At 53.3% G+C, this 20532-nt stretch overlaps 25 non-coding genes across 25 annotated transcripts; all 25 read right to left on the bottom strand.

Moving 5' to 3' along the window:
* Positions 1–565: 565 nt before the first annotated feature.
* LOC138463191 (U2 spliceosomal RNA) lies at positions 566–756 on the bottom strand. Its single transcript, XR_011265782.1, has one exon. It is a non-coding gene; the product is annotated as a U2 spliceosomal RNA (small nuclear RNA).
* Positions 757–1379: 623 nt separating this feature from the next.
* LOC138463202 (U2 spliceosomal RNA) lies at positions 1380–1570 on the bottom strand. Its single transcript, XR_011265793.1, has one exon. It is a non-coding gene; the product is annotated as a U2 spliceosomal RNA (small nuclear RNA).
* A 623-nt stretch (positions 1571–2193) lies between these two features.
* LOC138463213 (U2 spliceosomal RNA) lies at positions 2194–2384 on the bottom strand. Its single transcript, XR_011265804.1, has one exon. It is a non-coding gene; the product is annotated as a U2 spliceosomal RNA (small nuclear RNA).
* A 627-nt stretch (positions 2385–3011) lies between these two features.
* On the bottom strand, positions 3012–3202 carry LOC138463224 (U2 spliceosomal RNA). Its single transcript, XR_011265815.1, has one exon. It is a non-coding gene; the product is annotated as a U2 spliceosomal RNA (small nuclear RNA).
* A 623-nt stretch (positions 3203–3825) lies between these two features.
* LOC138463235 (U2 spliceosomal RNA) lies at positions 3826–4016 on the bottom strand. Its single transcript, XR_011265826.1, has one exon. It is a non-coding gene; the product is annotated as a U2 spliceosomal RNA (small nuclear RNA).
* Positions 4017–4643: 627 nt separating this feature from the next.
* On the bottom strand, positions 4644–4834 carry LOC138463246 (U2 spliceosomal RNA). Its single transcript, XR_011265837.1, has one exon. It is a non-coding gene; the product is annotated as a U2 spliceosomal RNA (small nuclear RNA).
* Positions 4835–5457: 623 nt separating this feature from the next.
* On the bottom strand, positions 5458–5648 carry LOC138463268 (U2 spliceosomal RNA). Its single transcript, XR_011265859.1, has one exon. It is a non-coding gene; the product is annotated as a U2 spliceosomal RNA (small nuclear RNA).
* A 623-nt stretch (positions 5649–6271) lies between these two features.
* LOC138463279 (U2 spliceosomal RNA) lies at positions 6272–6462 on the bottom strand. The gene has a single exon (XR_011265870.1). It is a non-coding gene; the product is annotated as a U2 spliceosomal RNA (small nuclear RNA).
* A 627-nt stretch (positions 6463–7089) lies between these two features.
* LOC138463290 (U2 spliceosomal RNA) lies at positions 7090–7280 on the bottom strand. The gene has a single exon (XR_011265881.1). It is a non-coding gene; the product is annotated as a U2 spliceosomal RNA (small nuclear RNA).
* A 623-nt stretch (positions 7281–7903) lies between these two features.
* LOC138463301 (U2 spliceosomal RNA) lies at positions 7904–8094 on the bottom strand. The gene has a single exon (XR_011265892.1). It is a non-coding gene; the product is annotated as a U2 spliceosomal RNA (small nuclear RNA).
* Positions 8095–8717: 623 nt separating this feature from the next.
* On the bottom strand, positions 8718–8908 carry LOC138463312 (U2 spliceosomal RNA). The gene has a single exon (XR_011265903.1). It is a non-coding gene; the product is annotated as a U2 spliceosomal RNA (small nuclear RNA).
* A 627-nt stretch (positions 8909–9535) lies between these two features.
* LOC138463323 (U2 spliceosomal RNA) lies at positions 9536–9726 on the bottom strand. Its single transcript, XR_011265914.1, has one exon. It is a non-coding gene; the product is annotated as a U2 spliceosomal RNA (small nuclear RNA).
* A 627-nt stretch (positions 9727–10353) lies between these two features.
* LOC138463334 (U2 spliceosomal RNA) lies at positions 10354–10544 on the bottom strand. The gene has a single exon (XR_011265925.1). It is a non-coding gene; the product is annotated as a U2 spliceosomal RNA (small nuclear RNA).
* Positions 10545–11167: 623 nt separating this feature from the next.
* On the bottom strand, positions 11168–11358 carry LOC138463345 (U2 spliceosomal RNA). The gene has a single exon (XR_011265936.1). It is a non-coding gene; the product is annotated as a U2 spliceosomal RNA (small nuclear RNA).
* Positions 11359–11985: 627 nt separating this feature from the next.
* LOC138463356 (U2 spliceosomal RNA) lies at positions 11986–12176 on the bottom strand. The gene has a single exon (XR_011265947.1). It is a non-coding gene; the product is annotated as a U2 spliceosomal RNA (small nuclear RNA).
* Positions 12177–12799: 623 nt separating this feature from the next.
* Positions 12800–12990, bottom strand: LOC138463367 (U2 spliceosomal RNA). The gene has a single exon (XR_011265958.1). It is a non-coding gene; the product is annotated as a U2 spliceosomal RNA (small nuclear RNA).
* A 623-nt stretch (positions 12991–13613) lies between these two features.
* LOC138463389 (U2 spliceosomal RNA) lies at positions 13614–13804 on the bottom strand. Its single transcript, XR_011265980.1, has one exon. It is a non-coding gene; the product is annotated as a U2 spliceosomal RNA (small nuclear RNA).
* A 627-nt stretch (positions 13805–14431) lies between these two features.
* On the bottom strand, positions 14432–14622 carry LOC138463400 (U2 spliceosomal RNA). The gene has a single exon (XR_011265991.1). It is a non-coding gene; the product is annotated as a U2 spliceosomal RNA (small nuclear RNA).
* A 623-nt stretch (positions 14623–15245) lies between these two features.
* Positions 15246–15436, bottom strand: LOC138463411 (U2 spliceosomal RNA). The gene has a single exon (XR_011266002.1). It is a non-coding gene; the product is annotated as a U2 spliceosomal RNA (small nuclear RNA).
* Positions 15437–16059: 623 nt separating this feature from the next.
* On the bottom strand, positions 16060–16250 carry LOC138463422 (U2 spliceosomal RNA). Its single transcript, XR_011266013.1, has one exon. It is a non-coding gene; the product is annotated as a U2 spliceosomal RNA (small nuclear RNA).
* A 627-nt stretch (positions 16251–16877) lies between these two features.
* On the bottom strand, positions 16878–17068 carry LOC138463433 (U2 spliceosomal RNA). The gene has a single exon (XR_011266024.1). It is a non-coding gene; the product is annotated as a U2 spliceosomal RNA (small nuclear RNA).
* Positions 17069–17691: 623 nt separating this feature from the next.
* On the bottom strand, positions 17692–17882 carry LOC138463444 (U2 spliceosomal RNA). Its single transcript, XR_011266035.1, has one exon. It is a non-coding gene; the product is annotated as a U2 spliceosomal RNA (small nuclear RNA).
* Positions 17883–18505: 623 nt separating this feature from the next.
* Positions 18506–18696, bottom strand: LOC138463455 (U2 spliceosomal RNA). The gene has a single exon (XR_011266046.1). It is a non-coding gene; the product is annotated as a U2 spliceosomal RNA (small nuclear RNA).
* A 627-nt stretch (positions 18697–19323) lies between these two features.
* LOC138463466 (U2 spliceosomal RNA) lies at positions 19324–19514 on the bottom strand. Its single transcript, XR_011266057.1, has one exon. It is a non-coding gene; the product is annotated as a U2 spliceosomal RNA (small nuclear RNA).
* Positions 19515–20137: 623 nt separating this feature from the next.
* On the bottom strand, positions 20138–20328 carry LOC138463477 (U2 spliceosomal RNA). Its single transcript, XR_011266068.1, has one exon. It is a non-coding gene; the product is annotated as a U2 spliceosomal RNA (small nuclear RNA).
* Between the last annotated feature and the right edge of the window lie 204 nt (positions 20329–20532).

Here is a 20532-nt window from a genome sequence, read left to right on the forward strand (position 1 = left end):
GCTCTGCGGCAGAGCCCCAGATTCCTCGGCCAAGAATAGCATTTGCATGACCAGCATGCCCGGCGGTATGGTAAGCATATTTTGCATGGCTCCGCCCCAAGATTTCCATGGGTCCCACAGCGCCTGGTGCGAGACGGCCAGACACAGGCTGCAGAGCTCCACCCAGAGAAGCTGCAGCCCGGCCTGGCACTGGCCCCGTCACCTAGCGGCCGAAAGTCACCCTCAGCTGCCCAGGAGATGCTCCCCCAAGTGCGTCCCCCTCAGATAAGGCTTGGCCGTTCGGGGCCGTTCGGGGCCTTTCAGGGGTGAGGCAGGGCAAGGACAGTGTCCCCCATCTCCTCCTTGTGCTGCTGGCTGGCTGGCTGGCTGGCTCCTTTGCCTTGCTTTGCAGCTCCTGTGAAAAGCAAGCAAAAAGGGCAGACTTTTTTTTCCTCCCGTGACACAACAGCACCTTTTCCGAAACACTGGAAAAAAAAAACACATTTAAACAAAAAAATATTGCAAAGTGCTCTTCTTTCAAGAATTGCTCAGTCTTTCTTTTTCACAGCATTGTTTTCCCCAAGTGGGGAAGTGCACCAGTCCTGGAGGTACTGCAATACCAAGTTGATGCGTGGAGTGGACAGAGCAAGCTCCCATTCCATCTCCCGGTTCCAAAAATCAATTTAATATATGGTCCCCAGATAGAGGACGTATCAGATATTAAACTGATAAGAACAGATACTACACTTGATCTTAGCCAAAAGGCCGAGAAGCGATGCCCACAAAAGCTTTGCCTGAAAGACTGCTGCTCGGCAGCTCCCCTGCTGACTCGGAGCAACGCTCTGCGGCAGAGCCCCAGATTCCTCGGCCAAGAATAGCATTTGCATGACCAGCATGCCCGGCGGTATGGTAAGCATATTTTGCATGGCTCCGCCCCAAGATTTCCATGGGTCCCACAGCGCCTGGTGCGAGACGGCCAGACACAGGCTGCAGAGCTCCACCCAGAGAAGCTGCAGCCCGGCCTGGCACTGGCCCCGTCACCTAGCGGCCGAAAGTCACCCTCAGCTGCCCAGGAGATGCTCCCCCAAGTGCGTCCCCCTCAGATAAGGCTTGGCCGTTCGGGGCCGTTCGGGGCCTTTCAGGGGTGAGGCAGGGCAAGGACAGTGTCCCCCATCTCCTCCTTGTGCTGCTGGCTGGCTGGCTGGCTCCTTTGCCTTGCTTTGCAGCTCCTGTGAAAAGCAAGCAAAAAGGGCAGACTTTTTTTTCCTCCCGTGACACAACAGCACCTTTTCCGAAACACTGGAAAAAAAAAACACATTTAAACAAAAAAATATTGCAAAGTGCTCTTCTTTCAAGAATTGCTCAGTCTTTCTTTTTCACAGCATTGTTTTCCCCAAGTGGGGAAGTGCACCAGTCCTGGAGGTACTGCAATACCAAGTTGATGCGTGGAGTGGACAGAGCAAGCTCCCATTCCATCTCCCGGTTCCAAAAATCAATTTAATATATGGTCCCCAGATAGAGGACGTATCAGATATTAAACTGATAAGAACAGATACTACACTTGATCTTAGCCAAAAGGCCGAGAAGCGATGCTCACAAAAGCTTTGCCTGAAAGACTGCTGCTCGGCAGCTCCCCTGCTGACTCGGAGCAACGCTCTGCGGCAGAGCCCCAGATTCCTCGGCCAAGAATAGCATTTGCATGACCAGCATGCCCGGCGGTATGGTAAGCATATTTTGCATGGCTCCGCCCCAAGATTTCCATGGGTCCCACAGCGCCTGGTGCGAGACGGCCAGACACAGGCTGCAGAGCTCCACCCAGAGAAGCTGCAGCCCGGCCTGGCACTGGCCCCGTCACCTAGCGGCCGAAAGTCACCCTCAGCTGCCCAGGAGATGCTCCCCCAAGTGCGTCCCCCTCAGATAAGGCTTGGCCGTTCGGGGCCGTTCGGGGCCCTTCAGGGGTGAGGCAGGGCAAGGACAGTGTCCCCCATCTCCTCCTTGTGCTGCTGGCTGGCTGGCTGGCTCCTTTGCCTTGCTTTGCAGCTCCTGTGAAAAGCAAGCAAAAAGGGCAGACTTTTTTTTCCTCCCGTGACACAACAGCACCTTTTCCGAAACACTGGAAAAAAAAAACACATTTAAACAAAAAAATATTGCAAAGTGCTCTTCTTTCAAGAATTGCTCAGTCTTTCTTTTTCACAGCATTGTTTTCCCCAAGTGGGGAAGTGCACCAGTCCTGGAGGTACTGCAATACCAAGTTGATGCGTGGAGTGGACAGAGCAAGCTCCCATTCCATCTCCCGGTTCCAAAAATCAATTTAATATATGGTCCCCAGATAGAGGACGTATCAGATATTAAACTGATAAGAACAGATACTACACTTGATCTTAGCCAAAAGGCCGAGAAGCGATGTCCACAAAAGCTTTGCCTGAAAGACTGCTGCTCGGCAGCTCCCCTGCTGACTCGGAGCAACGCTCTGCGGCAGAGCCCCAGATTCCTCGGCCAAGAATAGCATTTGCATGACCAGCATGCCCGGCGGTATGGTAAGCATATTTTGCATGGCTCCGCCCCAAGATTTCCATGGGTCCCACAGCGCCTGGTGCGAGACGGCCAGACACAGGCTGCAGAGCTCCACCCAGAGAAGCTGCAGCCCGGCCTGGCACTGGCCCCGTCACCTAGCGGCCGAAAGTCACCCTCAGCTGCCCAGGAGATGCTCCCCCAAGTGCGTCCCCCTCAGATAAGGCTTGGCCGTTCGGGGCCGTTCGGGGCCTTTCAGGGGTGAGGCAGGGCAAGGACAGTGTCCCCCATCTCCTCCTTGTGCTGCTGGCTGGCTGGCTGGCTGGCTCCTTTGCCTTGCTTTGCAGCTCCTGTGAAAAGCAAGCAAAAAGGGCAGACTTTTTTTTCCTCCCGTGACACAACAGCACCTTTTCCGAAACACTGGAAAAAAAAAACACATTTAAACAAAAAAATATTGCAAAGTGCTCTTCTTTCAAGAATTGCTCAGTCTTTCTTTTTCACAGCATTGTTTTCCCCAAGTGGGGAAGTGCACCAGTCCTGGAGGTACTGCAATACCAAGTTGATGCGTGGAGTGGACAGAGCAAGCTCCCATTCCATCTCCCGGTTCCAAAAATCAATTTAATATATGGTCCCCAGATAGAGGACGTATCAGATATTAAACTGATAAGAACAGATACTACACTTGATCTTAGCCAAAAGGCCGAGAAGCGATGCCCACAAAAGCTTTGCCTGAAAGACTGCTGCTCGGCAGCTCCCCTGCTGACTCGGAGCAACGCTCTGCGGCAGAGCCCCAGATTCCTCGGCCAAGAATAGCATTTGCATGACCAGCATGCCCGGCGGTATGGTAAGCATATTTTGCATGGCTCCGCCCCAAGATTTCCATGGGTCCCACAGCGCCTGGTGCGAGACGGCCAGACACAGGCTGCAGAGCTCCACCCAGAGAAGCTGCAGCCCGGCCTGGCACTGGCCCCGTCACCTAGCGGCCGAAAGTCACCCTCAGCTGCCCAGGAGATGCTCCCCCAAGTGCGTCCCCCTCAGATAAGGCTTGGCCGTTCGGGGCCGTTCGGGGCCTTTCAGGGGTGAGGCAGGGCAAGGACAGTGTCCCCCATCTCCTCCTTGTGCTGCTGGCTGGCTGGCTGGCTCCTTTGCCTTGCTTTGCAGCTCCTGTGAAAAGCAAGCAAAAAGGGCAGACTTTTTTTTCCTCCCGTGACACAACAGCACCTTTTCCGAAACACTGGAAAAAAAAAACACATTTAAACAAAAAAATATTGCAAAGTGCTCTTCTTTCAAGAATTGCTCAGTCTTTCTTTTTCACAGCATTGTTTTCCCCAAGTGGGGAAGTGCACCAGTCCTGGAGGTACTGCAATACCAAGTTGATGCGTGGAGTGGACAGAGCAAGCTCCCATTCCATCTCCCGGTTCCAAAAATCAATTTAATATATGGTCCCCAGATAGAGGACGTATCAGATATTAAACTGATAAGAACAGATACTACACTTGATCTTAGCCAAAAGGCCGAGAAGCGATGCCCACAAAAGCTTTGCCTGAAAGACTGCTGCTCGGCAGCTCCCCTGCTGACTCGGAGCAACGCTCTGCGGCAGAGCCCCAGATTCCTCGGCCAAGAATAGCATTTGCATGACCAGCATGCCCGGCGGTATGGTAAGCATATTTTGCATGGCTCCGCCCCAAGATTTCCATGGGTCCCACAGCGCCTGGTGCGAGACGGCCAGACACAGGCTGCAGAGCTCCACCCAGAGAAGCTGCAGCCCGGCCTGGCACTGGCCCCGTCACCTAGCGGCCGAAAGTCACCCTCAGCTGCCCAGGAGATGCTCCCCCAAGTGCGTCCCCCTCAGATAAGGCTTGGCCGTTCGGGGCCGTTCGGGGCCTTTCAGGGGTGAGGCAGGGCAAGGACAGTGTCCCCCATCTCCTCCTTGTGCTGCTGGCTGGCTGGCTGGCTGGCTCCTTTGCCTTGCTTTGCAGCTCCTGTGAAAAGCAAGCAAAAAGGGCAGACTTTTTTTTCCTCCCGTGACACAACAGCACCTTTTCCGAAACACTGGAAAAAAAAAACACATTTAAACAAAAAAATATTGCAAAGTGCTCTTCTTTCAAGAATTGCTCAGTCTTTCTTTTTCACAGCATTGTTTTCCCCAAGTGGGGAAGTGCACCAGTCCTGGAGGTACTGCAATACCAAGTTGATGCGTGGAGTGGACAGAGCAAGCTCCCATTCCATCTCCCGGTTCCAAAAATCAATTTAATATATGGTCCCCAGATAGAGGACGTATCAGATATTAAACTGATAAGAACAGATACTACACTTGATCTTAGCCAAAAGGCCGAGAAGCGATGCCCACAAAAGCTTTGCCTGAAAGACTGCTGCTCGGCAGCTCCCCTGCTGACTCGGAGCAACGCTCTGCGGCAGAGCCCCAGATTCCTCGGCCAAGAATAGCATTTGCATGACCAGCATGCCCGGCGGTATGGTAAGCATATTTTGCATGGCTCCGCCCCAAGATTTCCATGGGTCCCACAGCGCCTGGTGCGAGACGGCCAGACACAGGCTGCAGAGCTCCACCCAGAGAAGCTGCAGCCCGGCCTGGCACTGGCCCCGTCACCTAGCGGCCGAAAGTCACCCTCAGCTGCCCAGGAGATGCTCCCCCAAGTGCGTCCCCCTCAGATAAGGCTTGGCCGTTCGGGGCCGTTCGGGGCCTTTCAGGGGTGAGGCAGGGCAAGGACAGTGTCCCCCATCTCCTCCTTGTGCTGCTGGCTGGCTGGCTGGCTCCTTTGCCTTGCTTTGCAGCTCCTGTGAAAAGCAAGCAAAAAGGGCAGACTTTTTTTTCCTCCCGTGACACAACAGCACCTTTTCCGAAACACTGGAAAAAAAAAACACATTTAAACAAAAAAATATTGCAAAGTGCTCTTCTTTCAAGAATTGCTCAGTCTTTCTTTTTCACAGCATTGTTTTCCCCAAGTGGGGAAGTGCACCAGTCCTGGAGGTACTGCAATACCAAGTTGATGCGTGGAGTGGACAGAGCAAGCTCCCATTCCATCTCCCGGTTCCAAAAATCAATTTAATATATGGTCCCCAGATAGAGGACGTATCAGATATTAAACTGATAAGAACAGATACTACACTTGATCTTAGCCAAAAGGCCGAGAAGCGATGCCCACAAAAGCTTTGCCTGAAAGACTGCTGCTCGGCAGCTCCCCTGCTGACTCGGAGCAACGCTCTGCGGCAGAGCCCCAGATTCCTCGGCCAAGAATAGCATTTGCATGACCAGCATGCCCGGCGGTATGGTAAGCATATTTTGCATGGCTCCGCCCCAAGATTTCCATGGGTCCCACAGCGCCTGGTGCGAGACGGCCAGACACAGGCTGCAGAGCTCCACCCAGAGAAGCTGCAGCCCGGCCTGGCACTGGCCCCGTCACCTAGCGGCCGAAAGTCACCCTCAGCTGCCCAGGAGATGCTCCCACAAGTGCGTCCCCCTCAGATAAGGCTTGGCCGTTCGGGGCCGTTCGGGGCCCTTCAGGGGTGAGGCAGGGCAAGGACAGTGTCCCCCATCTCCTCCTTGTGCTGCTGGCTGGCTGGCTGGCTCCTTTGCCTTGCTTTGCAGCTCCTGTGAAAAGCAAGCAAAAAGGGCAGACTTTTTTTTCCTCCCGTGACACAACAGCACCTTTTCCGAAACACTGGAAAAAAAAAACACATTTAAACAAAAAAATATTGCAAAGTGCTCTTCTTTCAAGAATTGCTCAGTCTTTCTTTTTCACAGCATTGTTTTCCCCAAGTGGGGAAGTGCACCAGTCCTGGAGGTACTGCAATACCAAGTTGATGCGTGGAGTGGACAGAGCAAGCTCCCATTCCATCTCCCGGTTCCAAAAATCAATTTAATATATGGTCCCCAGATAGAGGACGTATCAGATATTAAACTGATAAGAACAGATACTACACTTGATCTTAGCCAAAAGGCCGAGAAGCGATGTCCACAAAAGCTTTGCCTGAAAGACTGCTGCTCGGCAGCTCCCCTGCTGACTCGGAGCAACGCTCTGCGGCAGAGCCCCAGATTCCTCGGCCAAGAATAGCATTTGCATGACCAGCATGCCCGGCGGTATGGTAAGCATATTTTGCATGGCTCCGCCCCAAGATTTCCATGGGTCCCACAGCGCCTGGTGCGAGACGGCCAGACACAGGCTGCAGAGCTCCACCCAGAGAAGCTGCAGCCCGGCCTGGCACTGGCCCCGTCACCTAGCGGCCGAAAGTCACCCTCAGCTGCCCAGGAGATGCTCCCCCAAGTGCGTCCCCCTCAGATAAGGCTTGGCCGTTCGGGGCCGTTCGGGGCCTTTCAGGGGTGAGGCAGGGCAAGGACAGTGTCCCCCATCTCCTCCTTGTGCTGCTGGCTGGCTGGCTGGCTGGCTCCTTTGCCTTGCTTTGCAGCTCCTGTGAAAAGCAAGCAAAAAGGGCAGACTTTTTTTTCCTCCCGTGACACAACAGCACCTTTTCCGAAACACTGGAAAAAAAAAACACATTTAAACAAAAAAATATTGCAAAGTGCTCTTCTTTCAAGAATTGCTCAGTCTTTCTTTTTCACAGCATTGTTTTCCCCAAGTGGGGAAGTGCACCAGTCCTGGAGGTACTGCAATACCAAGTTGATGCGTGGAGTGGACAGAGCAAGCTCCCATTCCATCTCCCGGTTCCAAAAATCAATTTAATATATGGTCCCCAGATAGAGGACGTATCAGATATTAAACTGATAAGAACAGATACTACACTTGATCTTAGCCAAAAGGCCGAGAAGCGATGCCCACAAAAGCTTTGCCTGAAAGACTGCTGCTCGGCAGCTCCCCTGCTGACTCGGAGCAACGCTCTGCGGCAGAGCCCCAGATTCCTCGGCCAAGAATAGCATTTGCATGACCAGCATGCCCGGCGGTATGGTAAGCATATTTTGCATGGCTCCGCCCCAAGATTTCCATGGGTCCCACAGCGCCTGGTGCGAGACGGCCAGACACAGGCTGCAGAGCTCCACCCAGAGAAGCTGCAGCCCGGCCTGGCACTGGCCCCGTCACCTAGCGGCCGAAAGTCACCCTCAGCTGCCCAGGAGATGCTCCCCCAAGTGCGTCCCCCTCAGATAAGGCTTGGCCGTTCGGGGCCGTTCGGGGCCTTTCAGGGGTGAGGCAGGGCAAGGACAGTGTCCCCCATCTCCTCCTTGTGCTGCTGGCTGGCTGGCTGGCTCCTTTGCCTTGCTTTGCAGCTCCTGTGAAAAGCAAGCAAAAAGGGCAGACTTTTTTTTCCTCCCGTGACACAACAGCACCTTTTCCGAAACACTGGAAAAAAAAAACACATTTAAACAAAAAAATATTGCAAAGTGCTCTTCTTTCAAGAATTGCTCAGTCTTTCTTTTTCACAGCATTGTTTTCCCCAAGTGGGGAAGTGCACCAGTCCTGGAGGTACTGCAATACCAAGTTGATGCGTGGAGTGGACAGAGCAAGCTCCCATTCCATCTCCCGGTTCCAAAAATCAATTTAATATATGGTCCCCAGATAGAGGACGTATCAGATATTAAACTGATAAGAACAGATACTACACTTGATCTTAGCCAAAAGGCCGAGAAGCGATGCTCACAAAAGCTTTGCCTGAAAGACTGCTGCTCGGCAGCTCCCCTGCTGACTCGGAGCAACGCTCTGCGGCAGAGCCCCAGATTCCTCGGCCAAGAATAGCATTTGCATGACCAGCATGCCCGGCGGTATGGTAAGCATATTTTGCATGGCTCCGCCCCAAGATTTCCATGGGTCCCACAGCGCCTGGTGCGAGACGGCCAGACACAGGCTGCAGAGCTCCACCCAGCCAAGCTGCAGCCCGGCCTGGCACTGGCCCCGTCACCTAGCGGCCGAAAGTCACCCTCAGCTGCCCAGGAGATGCTCCCCCAAGTGCGTCCCCCTCAGATAAGGCTTGGCCGTTCGGGGCCGTTCGGGGCCTTTCAGGGGTGAGGCAGGGCAAGGACAGTGTCCCCCATCTCCTCCTTGTGCTGCTGGCTGGCTGGCTGGCTCCTTTGCCTTGCTTTGCAGCTCCTGTGAAAAGCAAGCAAAAAGGGCAGACTTTTTTTTCCTCCCGTGACACAACAGCACCTTTTCCGAAACACTGGAAAAAAAAAACACATTTAAACAAAAAAATATTGCAAAGTGCTCTTCTTTCAAGAATTGCTCAGTCTTTCTTTTTCACAGCATTGTTTTCCCCAAGTGGGGAAGTGCACCAGTCCTGGAGGTACTGCAATACCAAGTTGATGCGTGGAGTGGACAGAGCAAGCTCCCATTCCATCTCCCGGTTCCAAAAATCAATTTAATATATGGTCCCCAGATAGAGGACGTATCAGATATTAAACTGATAAGAACAGATACTACACTTGATCTTAGCCAAAAGGCCGAGAAGCGATGCCCACAAAAGCTTTGCCTGAAAGACTGCTGCTCGGCAGCTCCCCTGCTGACTCGGAGCAACGCTCTGCGGCAGAGCCCCAGATTCCTCGGCCAAGAATAGCATTTGCATGACCAGCATGCCCGGCGGTATGGTAAGCATATTTTGCATGGCTCCGCCCCAAGATTTCCATGGGTCCCACAGCGCCTGGTGCGAGACGGCCAGACACAGGCTGCAGAGCTCCACCCAGAGAAGCTGCAGCCCGGCCTGGCACTGGCCCCGTCACCTAGCGGCCGAAAGTCACCCTCAGCTGCCCAGGAGATGCTCCCCCAAGTGCGTCCCCCTCAGATAAGGCTTGGCCGTTCGGGGCCGTTCGGGGCCTTTCAGGGGTGAGGCAGGGCAAGGACAGTGTCCCCCATCTCCTCCTTGTGCTGCTGGCTGGCTGGCTGGCTGGCTCCTTTGCCTTGCTTTGCAGCTCCTGTGAAAAGCAAGCAAAAAGGGCAGACTTTTTTTTCCTCCCGTGACACAACAGCACCTTTTCCGAAACACTGGAAAAAAAAAACACATTTAAACAAAAAAATATTGCAAAGTGCTCTTCTTTCAAGAATTGCTCAGTCTTTCTTTTTCACAGCATTGTTTTCCCCAAGTGGGGAAGTGCACCAGTCCTGGAGGTACTGCAATACCAAGTTGATGCGTGGAGTGGACAGAGCAAGCTCCCATTCCATCTCCCGGTTCCAAAAATCAATTTAATATATGGTCCCCAGATAGAGGACGTATCAGATATTAAACTGATAAGAACAGATACTACACTTGATCTTAGCCAAAAGGCCGAGAAGCGATGCCCACAAAAGCTTTGCCTGAAAGACTGCTGCTCGGCAGCTCCCCTGCTGACTCGGAGCAACGCTCTGCGGCAGAGCCCCAGATTCCTCGGCCAAGAATAGCATTTGCATGACCAGCATGCCCGGCGGTATGGTAAGCATATTTTGCATGGCTCCGCCCCAAGATTTCCATGGGTCCCACAGCGCCTGGTGCGAGACGGCCAGACACAGGCTGCAGAGCTCCACCCAGAGAAGCTGCAGCCCGGCCTGGCACTGGCCCCGTCACCTAGCGGCCGAAAGTCACCCTCAGCTGCCCAGGAGATGCTCCCCCAAGTGCGTCCCCCTCAGATAAGGCTTGGCCGTTCGGGGCCGTTCGGGGCCTTTCAGGGGTGAGGCAGGGCAAGGACAGTGTCCCCCATCTCCTCCTTGTGCTGCTGGCTGGCTGGCTGGCTGGCTCCTTTGCCTTGCTTTGCAGCTCCTGTGAAAAGCAAGCAAAAAGGGCAGACTTTTTTTTCCTCCCGTGACACAACAGCACCTTTTCCGAAACACTGGAAAAAAAAAACACATTTAAACAAAAAAATATTGCAAAGTGCTCTTCTTTCAAGAATTGCTCAGTCTTTCTTTTTCACAGCATTGTTTTCCCCAAGTGGGGAAGTGCACCAGTCCTGGAGGTACTGCAATACCAAGTTGATGCGTGGAGTGGACAGAGCAAGCTCCCATTCCATCTCCCGGTTCCAAAAATCAATTTAATATATGGTCCCCAGATAGAGGACGTATCAGATATTAAACTGATAAGAACAGATACTACACTTGATCTTAGCCAAAAGGCCGAGAAGCGATGCCCACAAAAGCTTTGCCTGAAAGACTGCTGCTCGGCAGCTCCCCTGCTGACTCGGAGCAACGCTCTGCGGCAGAGCCCCAGATTCCTCGGCCAAGAATAGCATTTGCATGACCAGCATGCCCGGCGGTATGGTAAGCATATTTTGCATGGCTCCGCCCCAAGATTTCCATGGGTCCCACAGCGCCTGGTGCGAGACGGCCAGACACAGGCTGCAGAGCTCCACCCAGAGAAGCTGCAGCCCGGCCTGGCACTGGCCCCGTCACCTAGCGGCCGAAAGTCACCCTCAGCTGCCCAGGAGATGCTCCCCCAAGTGCGTCCCCCTCAGATAAGGCTTGGCCGTTCGGGGCCGTTCGGGGCCTTTCAGGGGTGAGGCAGGGCAAGGACAGTGTCCCCCATCTCCTCCTTGTGCTGCTGGCTGGCTGGCTGGCTCCTTTGCCTTGCTTTGCAGCTCCTGTGAAAAGCAAGCAAAAAGGGCAGACTTTTTTTTCCTCCCGTGACACAACAGCACCTTTTCCGAAACACTGGAAAAAAAAAACACATTTAAACAAAAAAATATTGCAAAGTGCTCTTCTTTCAAGAATTGCTCAGTCTTTCTTTTTCACAGCATTGTTTTCCCCAAGTGGGGAAGTGCACCAGTCCTGGAGGTACTGCAATACCAAGTTGATGCGTGGAGTGGACAGAGCAAGCTCCCATTCCATCTCCCGGTTCCAAAAATCAATTTAATATATGGTCCCCAGATAGAGGACGTATCAGATATTAAACTGATAAGAACAGATACTACACTTGATCTTAGCCAAAAGGCCGAGAAGCGATGCCCACAAAAGCTTTGCCTGAAAGACTGCTGCTCGGCAGCTCCCCTGCTGACTCGGAGCAACGCTCTGCGGCAGAGCCCCAGATTCCTCGGCCAAGAATAGCATTTGCATGACCAGCATGCCCGGCGGTATGGTAAGCATATTTTGCATGGCTCCGCCCCAAGATTTCCATGGGTCCCACAGCGCCTGGTGCGAGACGGCCAGACACAGGCTGCAGAGCTCCACCCAGAGAAGCTGCAGCCCGGCCTGGCACTGGCCCCGTCACCTAGCGGCCGAAAGTCACCCTCAGCTGCCCAGGAGATGCTCCCCCAAGTGCGTCCCCCTCAGATAAGGCTTGGCCGTTCGGGGCCGTTCGGGGCCTTTCAGGGGTGAGGCAGGGCAAGGACAGTGTCCCCCATCTCCTCCTTGTGCTGCTGGCTGGCTGGCTGGCTGGCTCCTTTGCCTTGCTTTGCAGCTCCTGTGAAAAGCAAGCAAAAAGGGCAGACTTTTTTTTCCTCCCGTGACACAACAGCACCTTTTCCGAAACACTGGAAAAAAAAAACACATTTAAACAAAAAAATATTGCAAAGTGCTCTTCTTTCAAGAATTGCTCAGTCTTTCTTTTTCACAGCATTGTTTTCCCCAAGTGGGGAAGTGCACCAGTCCTGGAGGTACTGCAATACCAAGTTGATGCGTGGAGTGGACAGAGCAAGCTCCCATTCCATCTCCCGGTTCCAAAAATCAATTTAATATATGGTCCCCAGATAGAGGACGTATCAGATATTAAACTGATAAGAACAGATACTACACTTGATCTTAGCCAAAAGGCCGAGAAGCGATGCCCACAAAAGCTTTGCCTGAAAGACTGCTGCTCGGCAGCTCCCCTGCTGACTCGGAGCAACGCTCTGCGGCAGAGCCCCAGATTCCTCGGCCAAGAATAGCATTTGCATGACCAGCATGCCCGGCGGTATGGTAAGCATATTTTGCATGGCTCCGCCCCAAGATTTCCATGGGTCCCACAGCGCCTGGTGCGAGACGGCCAGACACAGGCTGCAGAGCTCCACCCAGAGAAGCTGCAGCCCGGCCTGGCACTGGCCCCGTCACCTAGCGGCCGAAAGTCACCCTCAGCTGCCCAGGAGATGCTCCCCCAAGTGCGTCCCCCTCAGATAAGGCTTGGCCGTTCGGGGCCGTTCGGGGCCTTTCAGGGGTGAGGCAGGGCAAGGACAGTGTCCCCCATCTCCTCCTTGTGCTGCTGGCTGGCTGGCTGGCTCCTTTGCCTTGCTTTGCAGCTCCTGTGAAAAGCAAGCAAAAAGGGCAGACTTTTTTTTCCTCCCGTGACACAACAGCACCTTTTCCGAAACACTGGAAAAAAAAAACACATTTAAACAAAAAAATATTGCAAAGTGCTCTTCTTTCAAGAATTGCTCAGTCTTTCTTTTTCACAGCATTGTTTTCCCCAAGTGGGGAAGTGCACCAGTCCTGGAGGTACTGCAATACCAAGTTGATGCGTGGAGTGGACAGAGCAAGCTCCCATTCCATCTCCCGGTTCCAAAAATCAATTTAATATATGGTCCCCAGATAGAGGACGTATCAGATATTAAACTGATAAGAACAGATACTACACTTGATCTTAGCCAAAAGGCCGAGAAGCGATGCTCACAAAAGCTTTGCCTGAAAGACTGCTGCTCGGCAGCTCCCCTGCTGACTCGGAGCAACGCTCTGCGGCAGAGCCCCAGATTCCTCGGCCAAGAATAGCATTTGCATGACCAGCATGCCCGGCGGTATGGTAAGCATATTTTGCATGGCTCCGCCCCAAGATTTCCATGGGTCCCACAGCGCCTGGTGCGAGACGGCCAGACACAGGCTGCAGAGCTCCACCCAGAGAAGCTGCAGCCCGGCCTGGCACTGGCCCCGTCACCTAGCGGCCGAAAGTCACCCTCAGCTGCCCAGGAGATGCTCCCCCAAGTGCGTCCCCCTCAGATAAGGCTTGGCCGTTCGGGGCCGTTCGGGGCCCTTCAGGGGTGAGGCAGGGCAAGGACAGTGTCCCCCATCTCCTCCTTGTGCTGCTGGCTGGCTGGCTGGCTCCTTTGCCTTGCTTTGCAGCTCCTGTGAAAAGCAAGCAAAAAGGGCAGACTTTTTTTTCCTCCCGTGACACAACAGCACCTTTTCCGAAACACTGGAAAAAAAAAACACATTTAAACAAAAAAATATTGCAAAGTGCTCTTCTTTCAAGAATTGCTCAGTCTTTCTTTTTCACAGCATTGTTTTCCCCAAGTGGGGAAGTGCACCAGTCCTGGAGGTACTGCAATACCAAGTTGATGCGTGGAGTGGACAGAGCAAGCTCCCATTCCATCTCCCGGTTCCAAAAATCAATTTAATATATGGTCCCCAGATAGAGGACGTATCAGATATTAAACTGATAAGAACAGATACTACACTTGATCTTAGCCAAAAGGCCGAGAAGCGATGTCCACAAAAGCTTTGCCTGAAAGACTGCTGCTCGGCAGCTCCCCTGCTGACTCGGAGCAACGCTCTGCGGCAGAGCCCCAGATTCCTCGGCCAAGAATAGCATTTGCATGACCAGCATGCCCGGCGGTATGGTAAGCATATTTTGCATGGCTCCGCCCCAAGATTTCCATGGGTCCCACAGCGCCTGGTGCGAGACGGCCAGACACAGGCTGCAGAGCTCCACCCAGAGAAGCTGCAGCCCGGCCTGGCACTGGCCCCGTCACCTAGCGGCCGAAAGTCACCCTCAGCTGCCCAGGAGATGCTCCCCCAAGTGCGTCCCCCTCAGATAAGGCTTGGCCGTTCGGGGCCGTTCGGGGCCTTTCAGGGGTGAGGCAGGGCAAGGACAGTGTCCCCCATCTCCTCCTTGTGCTGCTGGCTGGCTGGCTGGCTGGCTCCTTTGCCTTGCTTTGCAGCTCCTGTGAAAAGCAAGCAAAAAGGGCAGACTTTTTTTTCCTCCCGTGACACAACAGCACCTTTTCCGAAACACTGGAAAAAAAAAACACATTTAAACAAAAAAATATTGCAAAGTGCTCTTCTTTCAAGAATTGCTCAGTCTTTCTTTTTCACAGCATTGTTTTCCCCAAGTGGGGAAGTGCACCAGTCCTGGAGGTACTGCAATACCAAGTTGATGCGTGGAGTGGACAGAGCAAGCTCCCATTCCATCTCCCGGTTCCAAAAATCAATTTAATATATGGTCCCCAGATAGAGGACGTATCAGATATTAAACTGATAAGAACAGATACTACACTTGATCTTAGCCAAAAGGCCGAGAAGCGATGCCCACAAAAGCTTTGCCTGAAAGACTGCTGCTCGGCAGCTCCCCTGCTGACTCGGAGCAACGCTCTGCGGCAGAGCCCCAGATTCCTCGGCCAAGAATAGCATTTGCATGACCAGCATGCCCGGCGGTATGGTAAGCATATTTTGCATGGCTCCGCCCCAAGATTTCCATGGGTCCCACAGCGCCTGGTGCGAGACGGCCAGACACAGGCTGCAGAGCTCCACCCAGAGAAGCTGCAGCCCGGCCTGGCACTGGCCCCGTCACCTAGCGGCCGAAAGTCACCCTCAGCTGCCCAGGAGATGCTCCCCCAAGTGCGTCCCCCTCAGATAAGGCTTGGCCGTTCGGGGCCGTTCGGGGCCTTTCAGGGGTGAGGCAGGGCAAGGACAGTGTCCCCCATCTCCTCCTTGTGCTGCTGGCTGGCTGGCTGGCTCCTTTGCCTTGCTTTGCAGCTCCTGTGAAAAGCAAGCAAAAAGGGCAGACTTTTTTTTCCTCCCGTGACACAACAGCACCTTTTCCGAAACACTGGAAAAAAAAAACACATTTAAACAAAAAAATATTGCAAAGTGCTCTTCTTTCAAGAATTGCTCAGTCTTTCTTTTTCACAGCATTGTTTTCCCCAAGTGGGGAAGTGCACCAGTCCTGGAGGTACTGCAATACCAAGTTGATGCGTGGAGTGGACAGAGCAAGCTCCCATTCCATCTCCCGGTTCCAAAAATCAATTTAATATATGGTCCCCAGATAGAGGACGTATCAGATATTAAACTGATAAGAACAGATACTACACTTGATCTTAGCCAAAAGGCCGAGAAGCGATGCTCACAAAAGCTTTGCCTGAAAGACTGCTGCTCGGCAGCTCCCCTGCTGACTCGGAGCAACGCTCTGCGGCAGAGCCCCAGATTCCTCGGCCAAGAATAGCATTTGCATGACCAGCATGCCCGGCGGTATGGTAAGCATATTTTGCATGGCTCCGCCCCAAGATTTCCATGGGTCCCACAGCGCCTGGTGCGAGACGGCCAGACACAGGCTGCAGAGCTCCACCCAGCCAAGCTGCAGCCCGGCCTGGCACTGGCCCCGTCACCTAGCGGCCGAAAGTCACCCTCAGCTGCCCAGGAGATGCTCCCCCAAGTGCGTCCCCCTCAGATAAGGCTTGGCCGTTCGGGGCCGTTCGGGGCCTTTCAGGGGTGAGGCAGGGCAAGGACAGTGTCCCCCATCTCCTCCTTGTGCTGCTGGCTGGCTGGCTGGCTCCTTTGCCTTGCTTTGCAGCTCCTGTGAAAAGCAAGCAAAAAGGGCAGACTTTTTTTTCCTCCCGTGACACAACAGCACCTTTTCCGAAACACTGGAAAAAAAAAACACATTTAAACAAAAAAATATTGCAAAGTGCTCTTCTTTCAAGAATTGCTCAGTCTTTCTTTTTCACAGCATTGTTTTCCCCAAGTGGGGAAGTGCACCAGTCCTGGAGGTACTGCAATACCAAGTTGATGCGTGGAGTGGACAGAGCAAGCTCCCATTCCATCTCCCGGTTCCAAAAATCAATTTAATATATGGTCCCCAGATAGAGGACGTATCAGATATTAAACTGATAAGAACAGATACTACACTTGATCTTAGCCAAAAGGCCGAGAAGCGATGCCCACAAAAGCTTTGCCTGAAAGACTGCTGCTCGGCAGCTCCCCTGCTGACTCGGAGCAACGCTCTGCGGCAGAGCCCCAGATTCCTCGGCCAAGAATAGCATTTGCATGACCAGCATGCCCGGCGGTATGGTAAGCATATTTTGCATGGCTCCGCCCCAAGATTTCCATGGGTCCCACAGCGCCTGGTGCGAGACGGCCAGACACAGGCTGCAGAGCTCCACCCAGAGAAGCTGCAGCCCGGCCTGGCACTGGCCCCGTCACCTAGCGGCCGAAAGTCACCCTCAGCTGCCCAGGAGATGCTCCCCCAAGTGCGTCCCCCTCAGATAAGGCTTGGCCGTTCGGGGCCGTTCGGGGCCTTTCAGGGGTGAGGCAGGGCAAGGACAGTGTCCCCCATCTCCTCCTTGTGCTGCTGGCTGGCTGGCTGGCTGGCTCCTTTGCCTTGCTTTGCAGCTCCTGTGAAAAGCAAGCAAAAAGGGCAGACTTTTTTTTCCTCCCGTGACACAACAGCACCTTTTCCGAAACACTGGAAAAAAAAAACACATTTAAACAAAAAAATATTGCAAAGTGCTCTTCTTTCAAGAATTGCTCAGTCTTTCTTTTTCACAGCATTGTTTTCCCCAAGTGGGGAAGTGCACCAGTCCTGGAGGTACTGCAATACCAAGTTGATGCGTGGAGTGGACAGAGCAAGCTCCCATTCCATCTCCCGGTTCCAAAAATCAATTTAATATATGGTCCCCAGATAGAGGACGTATCAGATATTAAACTGATAAGAACAGATACTACACTTGATCTTAGCCAAAAGGCCGAGAAGCGATGCCCACAAAAGCTTTGCCTGAAAGACTGCTGCTCGGCAGCTCCCCTGCTGACTCGGAGCAACGCTCTGCGGCAGAGCCCCAGATTCCTCGGCCAAGAATAGCATTTGCATGACCAGCATGCCCGGCGGTATGGTAAGCATATTTTGCATGGCTCCGCCCCAAGATTTCCATGGGTCCCACAGCGCCTGGTGCGAGACGGCCAGACACAGGCTGCAGAGCTCCACCCAGAGAAGCTGCAGCCCGGCCTGGCACTGGCCCCGTCACCTAGCGGCCGAAAGTCACCCTCAGCTGCCCAGGAGATGCTCCCCCAAGTGCGTCCCCCTCAGATAAGGCTTGGCCGTTCGGGGCCGTTCGGGGCCTTTCAGGGGTGAGGCAGGGCAAGGACAGTGTCCCCCATCTCCTCCTTGTGCTGCTGGCTGGCTGGCTGGCTCCTTTGCCTTGCTTTGCAGCTCCTGTGAAAAGCAAGCAAAAAGGGCAGACTTTTTTTTCCTCCCGTGACACAACAGCACCTTTTCCGAAACACTGGAAAAAAAAAACACATTTAAACAAAAAAATATTGCAAAGTGCTCTTCTTTCAAGAATTGCTCAGTCTTTCTTTTTCACAGCATTGTTTTCCCCAAGTGGGGAAGTGCACCAGTCCTGGAGGTACTGCAATACCAAGTTGATGCGTGGAGTGGACAGAGCAAGCTCCCATTCCATCTCCCGGTTCCAAAAATCAATTTAATATATGGTCCCCAGATAGAGGACGTATCAGATATTAAACTGATAAGAACAGATACTACACTTGATCTTAGCCAAAAGGCCGAGAAGCGATGCTCACAAAAGCTTTGCCTGAAAGACTGCTGCTCGGCAGCTCCCCTGCTGACTCGGAGCAACGCTCTGCGGCAGAGCCCCAGATTCCTCGGCCAAGAATAGCATTTGCATGACCAGCATGCCCGGCGGTATGGTAAGCATATTTTGCATGGCTCCGCCCCAAGATTTCCATGGGTCCCACAGCGCCTGGTGCGAGACGGCCAGACACAGGCTGCAGAGCTCCACCCAGAGAAGCTGCAGCCCGGCCTGGCACTGGCCCCGTCACCTAGCGGCCGAAAGTCACCCTCAGCTGCCCAGGAGATGCTCCCCCAAGTGCGTCCCCCTCAGATAAGGCTTGGCCGTTCGGGGCCGTTCGGGGCCCTTCAGGGGTGAGGCAGGGCAAGGACAGTGTCCCCCATCTCCTCCTTGTGCTGCTGGCTGGCTGGCTGGCTCCTTTGCCTTGCTTTGCAGCTCCTGTGAAAAGCAAGCAAAAAGGGCAGACTTTTTTTTCCTCCCGTGACACAACAGCACCTTTTCCGAAACACTGGAAAAAAAAAACACATTTAAACAAAAAAATATTGCAAAGTGCTCTTCTTTCAAGAATTGCTCAGTCTTTCTTTTTCACAGCATTGTTTTCCCCAAGTGGGGAAGTGCACCAGTCCTGGAGGTACTGCAATACCAAGTTGATGCGTGGAGTGGACAGAGCAAGCTCCCATTCCATCTCCCGGTTCCAAAAATCAATTTAATATATGGTCCCCAGATAGAGGACGTATCAGATATTAAACTGATAAGAACAGATACTACACTTGATCTTAGCCAAAAGGCCGAGAAGCGATGTCCACAAAAGCTTTGCCTGAAAGACTGCTGCTCGGCAGCTCCCCTGCTGACTCGGAGCAACGCTCTGCGGCAGAGCCCCAGATTCCTCGGCCAAGAATAGCATTTGCATGACCAGCATGCCCGGCGGTATGGTAAGCATATTTTGCATGGCTCCGCCCCAAGATTTCCATGGGTCCCACAGCGCCTGGTGCGAGACGGCCAGACACAGGCTGCAGAGCTCCACCCAGAGAAGCTGCAGCCCGGCCTGGCACTGGCCCCGTCACCTAGCGGCCGAAAGTCACCCTCAGCTGCCCAGGAGATGCTCCCCCAAGTGCGTCCCCCTCAGATAAGGCTTGGCCGTTCGGGGCCGTTCGGGGCCTTTCAGGGGTGAGGCAGGGCAAGGACAGTGTCCCCCATCTCCTCCTTGTGCTGCTGGCTGGCTGGCTGGCTGGCTCCTTTGCCTTGCTTTGCAGCTCCTGTGAAAAGCAAGCAAAAAGGGCAGACTTTTTTTTCCTCCCGTGACACAACAGCACCTTTTCCGAAACACTGGAAAAAAAAAACACATTTAAACAAAAAAATATTGCAAAGTGCTCTTCTTTCAAGAATTGCTCAGTCTTTCTTTTTCACAGCATTGTTTTCCCCAAGTGGGGAAGTGCACCAGTCCTGGAGGTACTGCAATACCAAGTTGATGCGTGGAGTGGACAGAGCAAGCTCCCATTCCATCTCCCGGTTCCAAAAATCAATTTAATATATGGTCCCCAGATAGAGGACGTATCAGATATTAAACTGATAAGAACAGATACTACACTTGATCTTAGCCAAAAGGCCGAGAAGCGATGCCCACAAAAGCTTTGCCTGAAAGACTGCTGCTCGGCAGCTCCCCTGCTGACTCGGAGCAACGCTCTGCGGCAGAGCCCCAGATTCCTCGGCCAAGAATAGCATTTGCATGACCAGCATGCCCGGCGGTATGGTAAGCATATTTTGCATGGCTCCGCCCCAAGATTTCCATGGGTCCCACAGCGCCTGGTGCGAGACGGCCAGACACAGGCTGCAGAGCTCCACCCAGAGAAGCTGCAGCCCGGCCTGGCACTGGCCCCGTCACCTAGCGGCCGAAAGTCACCCTCAGCTGCCCAGGAGATGCTCCCCCAAGTGCGTCCCCCTCAGATAAGGCTTGGCCGTTCGGGGCCGTTCGGGGCCTTTCAGGGGTGAGGCAGGGCAAGGACAGTGTCCCCCATCTCCTCCTTGTGCTGCTGGCTGGCTGGCTGGCTCCTTTGCCTTGCTTTGCAGCTCCTGTGAAAAGCAAGCAAAAAGGGCAGACTTTTTTTTCCTCCCGTGACACAACAGCACCTTTTCCGAAACACTGGAAAAAAAAAACACATTTAAACAAAAAAATATTGCAAAGTGCTCTTCTTTCAAGAATTGCTCAGTCTTTCTTTTTCACAGCATTGTTTTCCCCAAGTGGGGAAGTGCACCAGTCCTGGAGGTACTGCAATACCAAGTTGATGCGTGGAGTGGACAGAGCAAGCTCCCATTCCATCTCCCGGTTCCAAAAATCAATTTAATATATGGTCCCCAGATAGAGGACGTATCAGATATTAAACTGATAAGAACAGATACTACACTTGATCTTAGCCAAAAGGCCGAGAAGCGATGCTCACAAAAGCTTTGCCTGAAAGACTGCTGCTCGGCAGCTCCCCTGCTGACTCGGAGCAACGCTCTGCGGCAGAGCCCCAGATTCCTCGGCCAAGAATAGCATTTGCATGACCAGCATGCCCGGCGGTATGGTAAGCATATTTTGCATGGCTCCGCCCCAAGATTTCCATGGGTCCCACAGCGCCTGGTGCGAGACGGCCAGA

This window comes from Ambystoma mexicanum, chromosome 1p (assembly GCF_040938575.1).
Source record: "Ambystoma mexicanum isolate Mex_15411 chromosome 1p, UKY_AmexF1_1, whole genome shotgun sequence".
Lineage (NCBI taxonomy): Eukaryota > Metazoa > Chordata > Amphibia > Caudata > Ambystomatidae > Ambystoma > Ambystoma mexicanum.